Source organism: Somniosus microcephalus, chromosome 21 (assembly GCF_052327205.1).
Source record: "Somniosus microcephalus isolate GS21.2 chromosome 21, FLI_Smic_1.0, whole genome shotgun sequence".
In the NCBI taxonomy this organism is placed as follows: domain Eukaryota; kingdom Metazoa; phylum Chordata; class Chondrichthyes; order Squaliformes; family Somniosidae; genus Somniosus; species Somniosus microcephalus.
The window spans coordinates 44,868,630-44,884,043 of record NC_141007.1 but is presented as its reverse complement, the minus strand read 5'-3'; the positions used below and the strand labels follow the sequence as shown (position 1 = coordinate 44,884,043).

The following is a 15,414-nucleotide window of genomic DNA, read 5'->3' as shown; positions in this document are numbered from 1 at the left end:
TTGAGAGAGGACAGCAGGGTTCATGCTCCATGGAGCCACTGCCATTCCCCTGGGGCAACGCCTCTTGCAATCCTACTGATATGTTGGGGAACAGATTGATGGACTGATGTGACGCCCTGGAGGTCTCTTTGGAAGCTGTGACATCGGCCATCAGATGCTGCATCATGGTGGGTTCCACAGGTGTGCTGATGGAGGTGACCACCCATTTCATGTTGGGAAGGATGGGCTCTAAGGTCTCCGCAAAGCACTGGGCCAAGTTGGTGCTGGACTCCTCCATGCTCCTTGACATTGAGCGCAGGCTTTCTATTGCAACAAACATTTGGTTATATGCACCCATCAGCCTTCTTCTGCAGCCTGGCCCATCAAAGTCCTCACCCGAGTCCTCTGCAGCAGAACTAGCTGGCACCTGCGCTATCCTTTCCCCCGCCTTGGTTCCTGCACACTTGTGCCTGGTATCTCACCATGTGCAGATCCTGACTCTTTCCTAGCCTCTAAAATACGTGGAGTGTCAGACTCAGCTGGTGGCTGCAATTATAAGATCGAGTGACGATGTCTCTTGACTCAATGAAAAAGGGACAAGGATTGGGTTGTGGTGAGGGGAGAGGAGAAAGTAAGAAGTGCATGCTTCACCATCTGCAGCTTCTAAGTCAGAAGAGATTGAGGGATGAAAAGGAAGTGGGATGAGAGGAGGAGGATTAGGCATGCAGATACCCTCATTCAGCCCCACCAGTGGCCATGGCCTCAGTGATGCCCCTTCCCACGATGGCCAGCACTGTCTCCTTGATGGGGGTTAAAACATGCAGGCACGCTTCTCCTCCTCCAGTTCTTTCCTGCTGCCTGTGGTTATGCACCATCTTCTCCTGCAAGAAAGACAGAAGTGTGTCAGTGAGTGTCCTGCAATATGTTTGGGTGATGTGGTTGTCATGGTTGAATAGCTGCCAGTGTGTGTGAGTTGTGATTTGTGGGTGCGAGGCTTGCAACAATGTTAAATGTGTGAGGGTGAGGTAAAGCACATCAATTTTAGGATTGAATACTGATTGATAGAGATTGTTGGCAGGTGGGTGATGGGGCTGTAGTGATTTGAGCAGTGGATGAGGCTAGTGGTGCAGTTGGTAGGATATGGCATTTGAAGATGAACTCACTGACCATGACAACTCGTGTGAGATGGTTAAACTTCTTCCTGCACTGCATCATGATCTTGGAGCACCACTCCTGGCATTGACCTTTGCCGCTACTTGTTCGCTGCTTCCTGAGCATATGCCTGGAGGGCTACCGGCCCCCCTGTGGATACTGGACGTCTCTCCTTCTTTCCACCTCTTCCACCAAGACCTCCAGTGCAGTGTCTGAAAACCTTGGTGCTTGATCTCTTGCAACGTATCACAGCACAGTTTTCAAATGACTCCCATCATTTCTTGAAGCCACAGTGCACCTCCTCTTTAAGAGGTGCAGGCTGCCTTTAAGTAGCGCAAGCCACTCGTGATAGTGGGCCCCCTGCTAATGCGTGCAGCCAATGAACATCGCGGGTAGTGCTGACTGCACGCAGCAATCATGTAAAATAGCAGAGAACACGAATTTACCGTGCTGCCAGCAACACAATGACCCTGTGCGGGTTAATCGTGCACCACGATCCCCACGCCCGTTTGCGGGGGTTAGCTCATTTTTCACCCTTCATGTCTCAGTAAGAATCAGTTGAGGGAACACGCCAATGCTTGCCCTGTTCACACAGCTCCCAAGCTCCCCTGTTTTTGCTCTGGAATAACCGCACATTCCAGTGCAAAAGCCCACAGGAAGTCTGTGGGCATGTGTAAGTGTAATGAACGGCTGGCGCTATTCATTCACTGCTGACCGTAAAATCCAGGCCAAGATCAGAACTGCTGGTTTCCTCTACGTACTAATGTATTGTATGTTATTGGCCCAACACTGTCAAGTGCTCGAGACCAACATTATTCCAAATGGACAAAATGGCGGCGCGCACGGACGCAGCGGCTTTGTCTCTCCCGAGACTGAGCGTTTTCACCCTCCTTCTGAGTCTCTTCTGGACTCTGCTGATACGGGAATTGAAGGCAGACCTACTGTACAGCCGGCAGACGCTCCTAGACATCGGGGCCGACTGCGTGCGGCTCACACTCGGCGACATCGATCTGCCTCCCGACATCGCCCGACCCTTGGGACCAGCGTGGCGTCCTTCCCCAGCCGGAAGTCAGCGCAGACCGCGCAGGGAACGCAAGCAGAAGTGGGGTAAGAGGGCCGGTATCCAAAACAGGCTGAAGAGGGCCCCACACAAACCCTCCCTCCCAAGTATTTTCCTGGCCAACGTCAGGTCACTAGAAAATAAAATGGATGAGATCAAATTTGATCTCTCCTCACAGAAAAGAACAAAGGAATGCTGCGCCATGATCTTCACAGAGACCTGGTTGAACAACGGCATCCCTGACACCACCATCCAACTAGAAGGACGCACGGTCTTCCGCGCCGACAGAACTGCAGACTCCGGTAAGAGCAAGGGAGGCGGTTTGTGCATTTACACGAACAATGCCTGGTGCACTAACACGGACATAATCGATAGATCCTGCTCGGCTGATTTGGAATTCCTCATGATAAGGTGCAGACCCTTCTACCTGCCTCGGGAATTCACGGCTGTTATCATCACTGCGGTCTACATCCCACCACATGCTAATGCCAAACTAGCACTGAAGGACCTCTACAGGGCCATCAGCGAACAACAAACTGCGCACCCAGATGGAGCTTTTATCGTCGCGGGGGACTTCAATCACATAAACCTAAAAACTGTACTACCGAAATTCCACCAGAATGTTTCCTGCCCCACAAGAGGGGAGAACACACTGGATCAAGTCTACACGAGCATTGTAGACGCTTATAAGGCCATTCCCTGCCCCCACCTTGGGAAGTCCGACCACCTCTCCCTGTTTCTAGCCCTGGCATACAAACCGCTCATCAAAAGAGGGAGAACATCAGTGAGAGCAGTGAAAGTATGGCCAGAGGGGGCAGTATCGGAGCTTCAGGATTGCTTCGAACGCACTGATTGGGGCATGTTTGTCCATAATGACATCGAGGAATACGCATCCACAGTGCTATTCTACATCAACAGCTGCGTCGAGGTCGTCACGACCCATAAAAATATCAGGACATACCCCAACCAGAAACCCTGGATGAACGGAGAGGTCCGCTCACTGTTGAAAGCACACGACGCAGCATTTAAATCTGGCGACGCGGCGGCTTACAGTGCAGCTAGGACCAACCTAAAAAAGGGTATCAGGACTGCCAAAAGGAAACAGACACTGCGGATAGAGGATCACTTCCACAACAACTCGGACCCCCGGCGCATGTGGCAAGGCATCCAGTCCATCACTGACTACAAGGGCAAAAACACCAGCCCCCCGGTTAGCGATGCCTCCCTTCCGGAGGAGCTTAACAACTTCTACGCTCGCTTCGACAGGGACAACAGGGAGCCGGCTACCAAAGCCTTGCCACCCCCGGAAGACCAGGTGCTCACTCTGTCGACCTCCGACGTAAGGGGTGTTCTACGCGGAGTGAACACACGAAAGGCTGCTGGACCGGATAGCATCCCTGGACGGGTACTCAAGGAATGTGCTGATCAGCTGGCTGATGTCTTCACCGCCATCTTCAATCTGTCATTGGCCCAGGCAGTAGTCCCTACATGCTTCAAGACCGCTACCATTATTCCTGTGCCAAAACAAACGGCTGTGACGTGCCTGAACGACTATCGACCTGTCGCACTCACACCCATCATAATGAAGTGTTGAGAGAGACTGGTCCTGGCTCACATCAAAGCCAGTGTTCCCGCCTCTCTTGACCAACACCAGTTTGCCTATCGCGCAAACAGATCAACGGAGGATGCAATCACAACTGCTCTACACTCGGCACTGAATCACCTAGATGGTAAGGAGACCTACATCAGAATGCTGTTCATAGACTACAGCTCAGCATTCAACACTATCGCCCCCAACAAGCTGGCCACCAAACTCCAAACTCTTGGCCTGAACACTTCCCTCTGCAACTGGACCCTGGATTTCCTAACAAACAGACCCCAGTCTGTCAAATTAGGTAACCACACCTCCCCCCCCTGACCCTGAACACGGGGGCCCCACAAGGATGCGTGCTGAGCCCCCTCCTCTACTCCCTCTTCACCCACGACTGTGTGGCTGTTCATGGTTCCAACACCATCATCAAGTTTGCGGATGACACCACGGTAGTAGGCCAGATCACCAACAACGATGAGTCAGCCTACAGGGAGGAGGTCCAGCATCTCGTGAAGTGGTGCGCCGATAACAACCTGGCCCTCAACATCAAGAAAACCAAAGAAATCATTGTGGACTTCAGGAAGACCAAAGGCAGAAGTCACACCCCCATCCACATCAATGGGGCTGTGGTGGAAAGGGTGGACAGCTTTAAGTTCCTCGGAGTCCACATCACGGAAGACCTCTCCTGGTCCCTCAATACCTCCTCTCTGGTGAAGAAGGCCCAGCAGCGCCTATATTTCCTAAGGAGGCTGAAGGGATGTAACCTGTCACCCCTGATCCTCTCTAACTTTTACCGCTGCACTATAGAGAGCATCCTGACAAACTGTATCACAGTATGGTATGGCAGCTGTAGCTACTATGACCAGAAAGCCCTGCAGCGGGTAGTCAAAACTGCCCAACGCATTACCGGCACCCGGCTACCGACCATAGAGCACATATACCAGAAACGCTGTCTACGGAGGTCACGGTCCATCATCAAAGACCCTACCCACCCCAGCCTGTTCGCCCTCCTGCCATCTGGGAGACGCTACAGATGCATTCGCACCCGTACGACCAGATTTAGGAACAGCTTCTTTCCCAGGGCTGTCATCCTACTGAACTCCACAAACAAACTCTAAAGCCTGCACATCTGCCAATGCACTTTATTATGGTTATGTTATGTTAATATACTACAAGCCAAATGTATGTTGAATGTTTAAATGTCTTAATCCAAATGTACACTCTCGGGAGCCGTAAGCCTACATTTCGTTGTACTGCACTTGTGCACTAACAATGACAATAAAAGTTGATTTGATTTGATGTTTAAAAATGAGAATGTTGCTCTTCAAATGTGCTTAAGTGTTCATTCAATTCAGACAATATGTATTATGATATAATATTTTATAAACTTAGAAGTTTAAGATAAAAACTTATGAAATGCATGTCATTTAGCATTCAGTCCTCAAAGCAAACTTCTATTCGCAACACTTTTGGGGTGAAAAAACATGTTTTGTAAAAGCAGAAGTGTCAATTTCATAAGGTATATGGATTTTGCACTTAGAATGTAAAATTATATCAAATTTAAATTACTTAATGGTATTAGTGATACTGCAAGTTGAAGCAGACAAGCGGGGCTCCCCTAATAAGCTCGTAGGTAAAGGTATCACCAGGTACAATACTAAGCCAGACAGATGATAAGGTTGCTAGTCAATCTGTACTGAGTTAGATGGTCCCAGTCATAGTTGGGGCTCGACATTTCACGACAGCACCCCTGAGCTAGGGATGCATTTATGATCTTTCATTTTGTTTGATTCACATCAGAAGTCTGGATTGAATAACTATTCATCCCAGTCCTAATGTTTGTTTCCACATGGCATATCTATATTCCAAAATGAACAAACCTCTTAACAATACAGTACACCCTTACTGAAAGCATGGAGACACTGACTCTTTCTGGAGTACAGCTTTGCCAGTATCTTAGAGTCATAGAGTCATAGAGTTATACAGCACAGAAAGAGGCCCTTCGGCCCATCGCGTCCGTGCCGGCCATCAAGCCCTATCTAATCTAATCCCATTTTCCCGCATTTGGTCCGTAGCCTTGTATGCTTTGGCATTTCAGGTGCTCATCCAAATGCTTCTTGAATGTTGTGAGGGTTCCTGCCTCCACCACCCTTTCAGGCAGTGAGTTCCAGATTCCAACCACCCTCTGGGTGAAAAAGTTTTTCCTCAAATACCCTCTTAACCTCCTGCCCCTTACCTTGAATCTTTGCCCCCTTGTTATTGACCCCTCTACTAAGGGGAAAAGTTCCTTTCTATCTACCCTATCTATGCCCCTCATAATTTTGTATACCTCAATCAGGTCCCCCCTCAGCCTTCTCTGCTCCAAGGAAAACAACCCCAGCCTGTCCAATCTTTCTTCATAGCTGAAGCGCTCCAGCCCAGGTAACATCCTGGTAAATCTCCTCTGCACCCTCTCCAAAGCAATCACATCCTTCCTATAGTGTGGCGACCAGAACTGCACACAGTACTCCAGCTGTGGCCTTACCAGCATTTTGTACAGCTCCATCATAACCTCCCTGCTCTTATATTCTATGCCTCGGCTAATGAAGGCAATATCCCATATGCCTTTTTAACCACCTTATCCATCTGTTCTGCTGCCTTCAGGGATCTATGTACATGCACACCATGGTCCCTCTGATCCTCTGTCTTTCCTAGGGTCTTACCATTCATTGTGTATTCCCTTGCCTTGTTAGTCCATCCAAAATGCATCACCTCACACTTTTCAGGGTTAAATTCCATTTGCCACTGTTCCGCCCATCTGACCAACCCATCTATATCGTCCTGTAGCCTGAGGCTTCCCGCCTCGCTATTTACCACCCCACCAATTTTCGTGTCATCTGCGAACTTACTGATCATACCTTTGACATTCACATCCAAATCATTAATGTAGACCACAAACAGCAAGGGACCCAGCACCGATCCCTGCGGTACCCCACTGGACACAGGCTTCCAGTCACAAAAACAACCTTCCACCATCACCGTCTGCCTTCTGCCACTAAGCCAGTTTTGGATCCAATGTGCCAAGGCACCCTGGATCCCATGGGCTCTTACCTTCCTGACCAGTCTCCTATGCAGGACTTTATCAAAAGCCTTACTGAAATCCATGTAAACCACATCCACTGCACTACCCTCATCCACACACCTAGTCACCCCCTCGAAAAATTCAATCAAATTGGTCAGACATGATCTTCCCTTGACAAAGCCGAAGTGGAAATACTTCATGTGTGAGCCAGAACAGTGAGTGTCAGCAGCTTACTGGACCATGGACAGCATTACTCCAGAGGCCAATCCTGTCTTATCTGACGTTCACAGCACATTCCTTTTCCAGCAGGGGTCATGAATTGCAAACAAGATTGGGAATTTCAGCCGATCTTTCCCCTCTCTCGCTCAGGGGTGCTGTCGTGAAATGTCGAGTCCCAACCGTGACTGGGATCATCCAACTCAGTACAGATTGACTAGCAACCATATCATCTGGCTTAGTATTGTACCTGATGATACCTTTAGCTATGACCTGATTAGGGGAGCCCCGCTTGCCTGCTTCAACTTGTAGGATCACTAATACCATTAGCCATTCCATTCATTAATCGTTAAATAAAAATAATCTGGAGCTCCATCCAAGTCAGGCTGGATTCTTCCTAGAATAGAAACATATTGCTCTTTGACTTAATGTTTTTTTTATCATGGACAATAACTCAGCATAGGTGCCAACAAACTTCTGAACTTGATTTACTAGATGATTGTGTTTTAAAGATTTCTTCTGCCAAGGAAGGGTGAGATATTTCAGAGGTGGATGTTTTAGCAGAACTATACTCTCATCATCTAACTTAAAGCTGTGACCCATATAATGCCCATGTTCACAATCTGGCACAGAAAGTATATGTTCATATCAACTGCACATGGATTATGTAAATTAACATAATGCGATGCTGAAATTAATACAGATAATCACTTCATAAAAATGTGCAAATTCTATCTGCAAATATTTGGTGCGTGTGAGCAAACTGCACATTCCCATCCAAAGTAAAAAAAAATTCCCCTTTTATGTCTGTTTTTCATCTAAAGCAGCTGTCACAGATGTTATGAGAAAGATATCACTATAGACATTAATCTGGAATTCATGCCCATTTCTTCAGAAATTCAGGGGGAAAAATGTCAAACCACATCAATATAAACAGCAACTAAATTTTAAAAATGCTTTATGTAACACTTAATCATTTATGTGTTTTGACATTATAGTTTGATGTTTTTTGACAACCATTTTATTCCTGAACTTGTTTATCTCACCTTACATATGTTCAGAGTTACAAATTATAATTACCACAAAAAATTATTTGCAGACCTTTGGAACTGACAAAAATTAAACCAAGGTGAAAACCCTAGGAAGGGAAGTGGGAGTACAGGAGCTTAATATTCTCTGGAGTTACATTGTTGACTGCAGAATCAATATTACTAATAATGTACAAAATGTAATTTTTAAAACTGACTTTATCTCTTTAAAATAAAATAATAAAACTGCACAGAACCACTCCAGTATTTCAGCAAGACTCCCCACTTTCTCTTAGTTGTAATTCAGGGAGCTGCAGCTGCCACCTGCATGTTCCATTCCCCCACCCACCCCCCCAGCAGTTTCTTTTCAAAGCAACGTAAATGGATAATTGCAGATGACCAACTATCTGGGTGGGTGACTAATAGGAGTCAAAGCCAGTGGGAACAGCCACGTTTAAGGAATACGACACTACCACCATCAGAACTACGCTTAAAATGAAGGAAAACCATTACAATATATCCTGCAGCTAGATAAGGGTAAGTATCGATCATGGTTTAAATAAAAGATACATCAATACAACCGATTGCTTTGCACATAATAATATATATACTGGTACCAAAAAATAAATTTAATCTTTTGCTTTAATGGATGGTCTGCCTGTATTTGTATGCTGAAGTTTTCTCAATGAAATAAGATTGGTCTTCATTACACTTTATCTAATCACCAGTTTTCCCAGTTTTGTCCCTTGTTATATTCACGGCTTACAGCTGCCTGATTCAAAACCATCTGTTTTAACATGTGTAATTTATTTCACCATTTAATTAAATGTTTTATATAGGCATCTTCTTGGAATTAACTTTTCAAATATGAGTTATTGCAGTTTTAATGTTGTCATAATGCCAACAGGGGAAAACTAACACTATTTTGTTGATGTTTATAATGAATTCATTCAAAAAGGTTCCACTGGGACATATTAAGTCATAATAATTAATCTAAATTACTAATGGGGGTTTGTTCCGATTTTTGATGAGAAAAATCATTTACAAAGAAGATTCAAAATGAGTAAGAAATCACAGGAGGTGCTACTTTAATTGAATTTAGAACGGATAATCTCCCGCTAGTAACGTTTAGTGCTATGAGCTCAAAATTCACAGACAGTAGAAGGAAATTTCTTTCAGCTGTACATTAATAAAGAGGAAAATCCATTGCATTTAATTTATTAAAATAATTAACGATTGCTTGTAGTTAAGCTTACTATGTGATTATCTACATTTAATGGCTTTATTTATGATAGGCATTTAGTGCATACAAATAGAATGCACAGCATGCAGAGAGTTCCATTACAACATTCCACTTACACGCACTTTACCTGGAAGCTTGGCAGGAGTTTTAAATGCATTGCCTCAATTTCAAAAAGCAAATAAAGCTCACTTTTTAAATTTTGCCCCTCTCACCAATTTTCTCTCTTCCCTTGATGACATTTGGCTCCTTGCTGGTTACAAGTCCACGGGCGTGGATTGTGCTCCAGTACCCAGCCACGGTGTGAGCCTTGACAGCAAGCACTGGCATGCTATGCTGGATCCTGAGGGCATCAGAGCCAAACCCATCCTGACCTCACCATGTTGCACATGTGCAATTTCAGCAGGGGCTGTTGGATAGTAATCAAGAGGTGGGAATCTAATTTGCCTCACCCAACACCAATTATAGTTCACCAAATGCAGCTTCAGCTAACTCCGCCCAGGAACCTGGAACCACTCGTGATTCGTGTGGCTCAGCTCATTTGGCCATCAAAGGTGCAAAACTAAAACTGTATGGGAGAACTGCGGTGTGAAAATGTATAGTTATTGCTTCGATCTGTTCCAACAGGTACAAGAACCTAAAAATATTTTTAGATTATGGAATAACATAAACACAATTTGGAGTGGTCGTAAATGCAGTTTTAGACCATGTGTGATCTGGAAATTGGGGACATAGTTATCAAAACTACATACCTATGGTGTCATAAAAAGAAATATATTGTTTTTAAAAAAAAAAATAATTATATGATTTTATTTAATGAAAATGAACAGAGATTTTTGCATGCAACATAATAATTTGCGTTATAAAACAGGCCTGAAACACATATATGCAACACATATTTTAATGCACTTTACAGGGGTGATTTTTTAAAATTGGGTTCTCTTTGGAGACCTCCCCCAAAAGGAATGCATACTGGGAATTTGCTTCACACGACTTTCCATTTATTTTCACCGAAGGAAACTTGTGGAGAGGATGTATAACATCTTGATGTGTGGTACTGGTGGGCAAGACTTCCTGTATATGCAAACATTTTTCAAGATTGGGAGAAGTATAGATTATATGCAAAAAGTCATGGTAATGCGAGGAGGTCAAAATCAATTGATCACTTTGAAGGCAAAGTTACTGCACCAACCAGTTTATACAGAGCAAAATTAAGGTAACGGAATGTGCAGACTCTAATTTGTAAATTTGTGTTATAGCTCTAAAGTAGCAATTAAAGGGATTAGGGAGTTTTTGAATGCAACAGGAAGTTAAAAGAGCAGGAGAAAGTGGTGCAATGAGGAGCTTCTTAAAATTTAATTGCAATCGTATATTTAAACTCTAAAAAATCTATACTGGGAATTTTTCCGGAGCTGTTCACGTCCCACCACTGGAAGTAAAGCAGAAGCCCTCTTTACAGTACACTTCCAGTGAATGGGTAGCAAGCTGACTACAAAACAGAGAGTCGGGATTAAAGGTTGTTACTCAGTCTGGCAAAGGTGGGAAGTGGTTTTCCACAAGGATCGGTGCTGGGACCACTGCTGTTCACCATTCACATAAACAATTTGGACTCAGGAATCTGAAGTACAATTTCAAAATTGCGGACAACGCCAAATTGGGGGAGTCATTAATGGGCCAGAACTTCGGGTCCCCACGGGTGAGTACGCGCTGGGTACTCGCACGTAGGCCCAACGAAAGTGCCGGTTTTGTGCATGCACTGCGCATGCGCGGGAAACCGGAACTTCCGTTCCCTTAAAGGAAGGAGTTCACAGGTCGAACGCGTGCGCCAGAGAGGCAGCGCGTGTGCCTGGAACTTCCGTTTTTTTTGCAGGTTTCTCTGGGAGGGTAAGTCTCCAGGAGTTACACTTTTAAAAAGCAGGCGCAAGGCCTACTTTTAACAAGGTAAGTGGTGAATTAAGTAAAATTAAAATATTTTTTCCACAGGTTTATTATTTTTAAATACTTTACAGAAAGGTAAGTTTATTTTTAGCCCCATTAGAAACTGTAATTAATTTTTCAAAAATTTAAATTATTGTTTAAAATAGTTATTTTATGTAATTTAGTTATTTTAAAAATGTGATTTTTAAAAATTTATTTGAAGTTTTAGTTATGTTTTTGGGCTGAATTGTATTCTTAGATTTGACAGATCTTCCTGTCAAATCTATGAATACAGATTCCCTGCTACCATTGGCTCTCCATGGCCCATGTGATCCCAGGGGACGCTTCGAACTAACTGATAGCAAGAGTTTCTACAGTTATATAAAAAGAAAAAGGGTGGCTAAAGTGAATGTTGGTCCCTTAGAGGACAAGACCGGGAAATTAGTGGTGGGGAACATGGAGATGGCAAAAACGCTGAGCAAATATTTTGTATTAGTCTTCACAGTAGAGGACATCAAAAATATCCCAACACTGGACAAACAGGGGGCTATAGGGGGGGAGGAGCTAAACACGATTAAAATCACTAAGGAGGTGGTACTCGGTAAGATAATGGGACTAAAGGCGGATAAATCCCCTGGACCTGATGGCTTACATCCTAGGGTCTTGAGGGAAGTGGCGGTAGGGATTGTGGATGCATTGGTGGTAATTTTCCAAAACTCCCTGGATTCAGGAAAGGTCCCAACAGATTGGAAAACTGCTAATGTAACGCTCTTATTTAAAAAGGGAGGCAGACAAAAGGCTGGAAACTATAGACCAGTTAGCCTAACATCTGTGGTTGGTAAAATGTTGGAGTCCATTATTAAGGAAGCAGTAACAGGACATTTGGATAAGCATAATTTAATCGGACAGAGTCAGCATGGTTTTACGAAGGGGAAGTCGTGTTTGACAAATTTGCTCAAATTCTTTGAGGACGTTACAAACAGGGTGGATAAAGGGGAACCAGTGGATGTGGTGTATTTGGACTTCCAAAAGGCATTTGACAAGGTGCCACACAAAAGATTACTGCACAAGATAAAAAATCACGGGATTAGGGGCAATGTACTGGCATGGGTGGAGGATTGGCTATCTAACAGAGAACAGAGAGTTGGGATAAATGGTTCATTCACTGGTTGGCAATCAGTAACTAGTGGTGTTCCGCAGGGGTCGTGCTGGGACCCCAACTCTTTACAATCTATATTAACGATTTGGAGGAAGGGACCGAGTGCAACGTATCCAAGTTTGCCGACGATACAAAGATGGGAGGGAAAGCAGTGAGTGAGGAGGACATAAAAAACCTGCAAAAGGACATAGGCAGGCTAAGTGAGTAGGCAAAAATTTGGCAGATGGAATATAATGTTGGAAAGTGTGAGGTTATGCACTTTGGCAGAAAAAATCAAAGAGCAAGTTATTATCTAAATGGAGAGAAACTGCAAAGTGTTACAGTACAAAGGGATCTGGGGGTCCTGGTGCATGAAACACGGAAGGTTAGTATGCAGGTACGGCAGGTGATCAGGAAGGCCAATGGAATCTTGGCTTTTATTGCAAGGGGGATGGAGTATAAAAGCAGGGAAGTCTTGCTGCAGTTATACAGGGTACTGGTGAGGTCACACCTGGAATACCACATACAGTTTTGGTTTCCATATTTAAGAAAAGATATACTTGCTCTCGAGGCAGTCCAGAGAAGGTTCACTCGGTTGATTCCGGAGATGAGGGGGTTGACTTATGAGGAAAGGTTGAGTAGGTTGGGCCTCTACTCATTGGAATTCAGAAGAATGAGAGGCGATCTTATCGAAACATATAAGATTGTGAGGGGTCTTGATCGGGTGGATGCGGTGAGGATGTTTCCACTGATGGGTGAGACTAGAACTGGGGGGCATAATCTTAGAATAAGGGGCTGCCCTTTCAAAACTGAGATGAGGAGAAACTTCTTCACTCAGAGGGTAGTAAATCTATGGAATTTACTACCTCAGAGAGTTGTGGAAGCTGCGACATTAAATAAATTTAAAACAGAGATAGACAGTTTCCTAGCTGATAAGGGAATAAGGGGTTACGGGGAGAGGGCAGGGAAGTGGACGTGAGTCTAGATTCGGATCAGCCATGATCCTATTGAATGGCGGGGCAGGCCCGAGGGGCCTTATGGCCTACTCCTGCTCCTACTTCTTATGTTCTTATGTTCACTGTGCGCCGGCAGTTGGAGCAGGCCCAAGATCAGAATCCCACGCGGGCCCACAGCACAACGGCCGGCGCGCTAGGTAAATGCAGGTCGGAGGCTTGCACCCGCAGGAAGCCTCCGACCCGAATTTCTGGGCCATTAATACAGAGGAGGACTGCAACAAAATACAGAAGACATTAATAAACTTGCAGAATGTGCATATAATTGGCAAATGAACTTCAATTTAGATATGTGTGAGGTGGTACATTTTGGTAGGAGGAATAAGGAGGAATTCTTCTTGCAAAATAAGTGTCTAAATGGGGTAGAGGAGCAGAGGGACCTGGGGGTACAAATGCACAAATCATTAAAAGTAGTGACACAGGTTAATAAGACCACAAAAAAGCAAACCAAGCACTGGGGTTCATTTCTAGAGGGATAGAATTGAAAAGCAGAAAAGTTATGTTAAACTTATATAGAACATTGGTTAGACCACACTTGGAGTACTGTGAACAGTTCTGATCTCCATATTATAAAAAAGGATACAGAGGCACTGGAAAAGGTGCTACAAAGTTTTACTAGAATGATACCAGAATTGAGAGATTATACCTATCAGGAAAGATTGAACAGGCTGGGGCTATTTTCTCTAGAAAAGAGAAGATTAAGGGGTGACCTGATAGAGGTCTTTAAGATTATGAAAAGGTTTGATGGGTAGAGGGTAGACATAGAGAAGATCTTTCCACTTGCAGGCGAAACCAGAACTAGGGGCCATAAATATAAGATAGTCACTAATAAATCCAACAGGGAATTCAGGAGAAACCTCTTTACCCAGAGAATGGTCAGAATGTGGAACTCGCTATCACAAGGAGTAGTTGAGGTGACTAACATAGAGGCATTTAAGGGGAAGCAAGATAAACACATGAGGGAGAAAGGAATAGAAGGATATGTTGATGGGGTTAGATGAAGATGGGTGGGAGGAGGCTCATGTGGAGCATAAACACCGGTATAGACCAGTTGGGCTGAATGGTCTGTTTCTGTGATGATAATACTATGTAAAGTTAGTATGGTGGAGTGGGAGCAGTTGTGAGGACATTCCCTTGGCACAAGACACAAAAACAACAAAATCACATTCATATTTTGTTGGAAATGTGCTTTTTATCTCATTTCCAACCCAATTCATTACATAAAGGTTTGAATGACATTCCCTCTGGATGGCATGGACCTATTGATTTATACCCAAATATGCCAATATTTCACTTTTCAATGGGATACGCAGCATTCCCAGGAACTGTCCACATTCTTAGCTGAAAATCAGCACAGCTACTGGCTCCTCCCTTCAACTGCTCCCAGCTCCAACTTCCTGTTGTTGCTGCTGCTTTAAGGATCAAAGGAACAGGAGGAGGCCATTCAGCCCCTCGAGCCTGTTCCACCATTCAGTTAGATCATGGCTGATCTGTACTTAACTCCATCTACCCGCCTTGGTTCCATAACCCTTAATACCCTTGCCTAACAAAAACCTATGAATGTCAGTTTTGAAATTTTCAATTGACCTAACCTCAACAGCTTTTTATTTGGCAGAGGAAGGGGGGGTGGTGGTGGTGGAAGGGGAAGTGTTACAGATTTATACTACCTTTAGTGTGAAGAAGTACTCCTTGACATCACCCTTGAACGGCTTAGTCCTAATTTTAAGGTTACACCTCCTTGTTTTGGATTCCTCCACCCATGAAAATAGTTTCTCTCTATCTACCCTTTCAACTCCATTAATCATCTTAAACACCTCAGTTAGATCACTACTTAATCTTCTGTACTCATAGGAATACAATGCAAGGGATTTAAACCCCCTGTGCACACTGTGGGGGCAAGTGATGGTCTAGTTGCTCTGCTGAAATTCATAATGTAATTTTTTTTAAATTTAATTAATTAAATATCTATTGGGAATTGTTGAAAATTACCTTTAATGTAAAAACTTCAACTTGTTACCA

The 15,414-nt window shown here is 44.3% G+C and overlaps 1 protein-coding gene across 11 annotated transcripts in view; it reads right to left on the bottom strand.

Annotated features, from left to right (window-relative positions):
- Window positions 1–15,414, bottom strand: part of tnrc6c1 (trinucleotide repeat containing adaptor 6C1) — a 672,712-nt gene that overhangs the window by 520,008 nt on the left and 137,290 nt on the right. The gene's annotated exons all lie outside the window — the stretch shown is intronic.